General features: G+C 41.0%; 1 non-coding gene across 1 annotated transcript; it reads left to right on the top strand.

Moving 5' to 3' along the window:
• Positions 1-2,444: 2,444 nt before the first annotated feature.
• Positions 2,445-2,516, top strand: TRNAE-UUC (transfer RNA glutamic acid (anticodon UUC)). The gene has a single exon. It is a non-coding gene; the product is annotated as a tRNA-Glu (tRNA).
• Positions 2,517-4,285: the final 1,769 nt, after the last annotated feature.

A 4,285-nucleotide genomic window follows, 5' to 3' on the forward strand; every position in this document is an offset into this window, starting at 1 on the left:
CACCAACACATACCGTCTGAGGTAACACGCCATTGGCTGCTTTTCTCTGCCTCCTCCCTGTTTATATATATATATATATATGTGTGTGTGTGTGTGTGTGTGTGTGTGTGTGTGTGTATACATACATTTAAAAGAATATATACAAAAAACCTAATTTAAAAATTGGACAAAGGACTTAAATAGCTATTTCTCCAAAAAAGATATACAAATGACCAATAAGCACATTAAAAGATGCTCAACATCACTAACCATTAGGAAAATGCAAATCAAAGATATCACAATGAGATGCCACTTCACACCCACTAGGAGAGCTATTTTTAAAAAAAGAAAAAGAAAAAAAATAGAAAAGTATTGTTGAAGATGTAGAGAAACTGGAAACTTTACACACTGATGGTTTAGCCACTATGGAAAATAGTGTGATACTTCCTCAAAAAATTAAACAGAATTACCACATGATCCAACAATTCCACTTCTGAGTATATACCCCAAAGAATTGGAAACAGAGACTTGAACAGCTGTTTGCATACCCATGTTCATAGCAACACTATTTACAATAGCTAAAGAGAGGAAGCAACCCAAATGTCCATTGATGGGTGAATGGATAAACAAAATGTGGTATATACGTACAATGGAATATTATTCAGCCTTAAAAAGGAAGAAAATTCTGACCCATGCTACAGTATGGTTGAACCTATAAGACATTATGCTAAGTGATCTAAGGCAGCCATAATACTGTATGATTCCACTTATATGAGGTACCTAGAGTAGTCAAAGTCACAGAGAAAGAGGGTAGAAGGGTGGTTGCCTGGGGCTGAGGGGAGGTGAGCGTGGGAAGCTGGTGTTAAATGGGTACAGAGTTTCAATCTGGGAAGAGGAAAAAGATCAAGAGACAGATAGTGGTGATGGTTGTACAGCAATGTGAATATACTTAATGCCATAAAACTGTACATGTTAAAGAGGTAAATTTTATGTGTCTTTTAACACAATAAAAACATTCAGATAAATATATATTTATATATATATATATATATATATATATACAGGAGTTCTTTTGTATACACAGATGTTTTGTATATGTAGATGTACAGGGATTTTGTTTTTGCTCTTCATTGCTTACTTTTGCTAAAAGAATTATGCTACACACATATTCCTTATGTAACAAACCCCAAACCTTAATGGTATAAAGCGACCGTTTAATTATGCTTCAAATTAAGGATTCTATGGATCAGGGATTTGACTTGGGCAGAGAAAGGACAGCTGTCTCTTCTCCATGGTGTCTGAGGCCTCCTCCAGGAAGACTCAAAGGCTGGAGCAAGAATCATCTGGAGGCTTCTTCACTTGACTGTCCTGCAGTTGCTGTTGGATCCTCACTTGGGCTGTTGACCAGACATCCACATGTGGACTCTCCACCTGGGCTGCTCCTTTGAGCTTTCTCATAGCATGGCAGCTGAATTCCAAGGGCAGCATTCCAAGAGAGCAGAGCAGAGTACACGGCTTTTTACAGGGTAGCCCCAAAAATCACATTGCATCGTTCGGTATACTCGGTTGATGGAAGGGAGATGCCATTGTGCCCTCTTTGGAAAATACAACCTGCCATAGCACACTGATTCGTCTTCTACCTGCTTTTACAATATCTCATTGACAATCCCTAAAGGTCAGTAAAGATGTAATTTTTCTCATTTCTTTATAATGACAAAATTACTTTGAATTCTAAAAGTAATATAAGTATAGAAACAAAACTTGGAAAACATAAAAATCTATTCACAGTTCCCCCCCTTCAACCAATCATGGTAATCATTTTTAGACTTTTTATTCCATAATTTCCTCATAATGTTCATAGAGTTTATGTTTGTTTTTTAAAATTTCCCCTTAGCACATAAGCACCCAAATTCACATCTCAACATTAAGTTATCTTCTTTATTTTTCTTGTGTGGACAAAGCAAAAATAAGAGTAGGGTACACCACGGGATGAGGTCTTCAGGTAGGAACTTGCTTAGCCTAATCCTACTGACAACTACTAGGGAAAATCACATCAAGGCTTCAAGTCTTCCGTCTTCTTTCTAAGGAATATAAAGCAGAGACATAACACACTAACTCCGGAAAAGTCATGTCATGAGTGAGTTGTGCCTTCCGCCACGCTTGTGTAAGGAACAGGTGACTGACCTCGGTGTGGAATACCAGCTGGTGACCTTTCACTGTTTTCTGCTACAAAGGCTTGGCTTTGGGGTTTCAACAAAATATGTGGATCTAGCAAGTAAAGTTTGGCAGAGCCTGTGTCTCCCAAACTCAACTCCAAACTATCGCTGGTTTTCATTGGCCTGCTGTGAAATGAGAAAAAAAACAACAGTGGGGTGAGTTTTTCATGAAGCTAAATGGATTCAATTTTTAAAAGCTGGGCTTTATTCAGAAATCATCCCTCTTTTAAAAATGTCAATATTGGGAATTCCCTGGTGGTCCAGTGGTTAGGACTTGGCATTTTCACTGCCGTGGCCCAGGTTCAATCCCTGGTCAGGGAACTAAGATCTCACAAGCCACACAGCCAAAATAAAGGAATAAATAAATAAAATTAAAATGTCAATATTTTATAACATAATTCTGAACATAGATTTTCTTAGCATTCCTAATTAGCAAAGTAAAAAGTTGGCATGGGCTTCCCTGGTGGCGCAGTGGTTGAGAGTCCGCCTGCTGATGCAGGGGACACAGGTTCGTGCCCTGGTCCGGGAAGATCCCACATGCCGCGGAGCGGCTGGGCCCGTGAGCCATGGCCGCTGAGCCTGTGCGTCTGGAGCCTGTGCTCCACAACGGGAGAGGCCACAACAGTGAGAGGCCCGCGTACTGCAAAAAAAAAAAAAAAAAAAAAAGTTGGCAAATCTAAACTTAGTTTCAATCATCTGACTGATCTGTGACATCCCTAATTCTGAGAAACACTGATCCAGTCTCCTTATGAAGAGCCTTTGGGTTTGATGTACATTATTTGTCAAAAGGGATTATACTCTGAGGCTGGGGGAAAAAACTGCTTGACATGGGAAGAGGATGCAAAACTCTGGGCTCTGCTTGTGATGGTCCAGTTGTGTGGCCTTGAGCACGTCATTTATGCTCAGAGCCTCTTCAGCCATCAAATCCAGTCCACAACGCTGGCCTTCTCCTCCACAGAGCAAGCAGGGGTGAAAGGCTTAATTGTGGAAAGTGTAGAGAGCTGTGTAAGTGCTGAGTGTCTTATTGCTGCATCCTCGGAGCTTTCCCTCACAAAGCTGCTCAGTGGGTCCTGTAATAGCTGGTGAAAAACGTGAGGAGGGACATCCCAAGTATTTCCCTGGGAGTTCCTAATTTTAATGAGAAGAATGTTCTCTAATTAAAATGGCGCCGCAGAAATTTTTTTAAACAATTGCCATCTAATTTCCCTTTGATCTGTTTGTTCCACTTGGGTTGCAAGGTTTTACAGAACTTTCCCCAAACGCTTGGAGTCCGCAGTAATTTTATTTCATTCTGATTAAACTTCAAAGGAGAAAACACCAAGCCACCAGAACAAGCTCAGCTTTTTTCCACTTCATTTATTCAGTAAGCATTCTCGGGGCATCTGCAACGTGCCTGACATTGTGCTGAGTGTTGCAGTTACAAAGATGAATAAATACAACTCAGCCCTTGCCCTCGCTGGGTTCAGTGTTTCCAGGACCTGATCAAGCCACAAACAAAACATTGTAATGCAATGGGATGACAGTAGAAACACCACCACACAGCCATCTTCTGTAGGGTCTTGTGGGAGCAAAGTGGTGGCCCTGGCTGAGCTGACACTTTAAATGAAACTTAAAGTGACTAAAACTCAAAAGAGGGCATGAAGGACATCCCAGGCAGAAGAGACAACAGGTCCAGGGGTGGGAAATGGCGTGGCCTCTGGTGTATGTGCACGTACGTATCTGATGCATGTCCCTGTATGTGTATATGTATGCATCCATGTATGTGTGCATCCCTGTGTTTGTGTGTGTGTGATTGTGTTTCCAGAATAGGAAAGGGCTGGAGTAGGTATCATCAGGAGACTCTACTGCATGGCGGGGGATGGGCAAGTTAACCTTAAACAAGCTGGCAACAGCCTATATTTGCTGTGGGTCTCCAGGAAAGAGATTCAAAAATTTGCTTTAGACAACCTAGAAAGAAGAATAAAACACTCCTACATGGAATATTAAATTAAATTTGACTTAAATGCATGTTTTGAACACACACCTTTTGGAGGCTCTGTAGACACCAGCGCTGACCCTGGAAAGAAGGACCCGAGTTCTCCTGTAGAGGT

The sequence above is a fragment of the Phocoena phocoena genome, chromosome 12, assembly GCF_963924675.1.
Source record: "Phocoena phocoena chromosome 12, mPhoPho1.1, whole genome shotgun sequence".
NCBI classification, from domain to species: domain Eukaryota; kingdom Metazoa; phylum Chordata; class Mammalia; order Artiodactyla; family Phocoenidae; genus Phocoena; species Phocoena phocoena.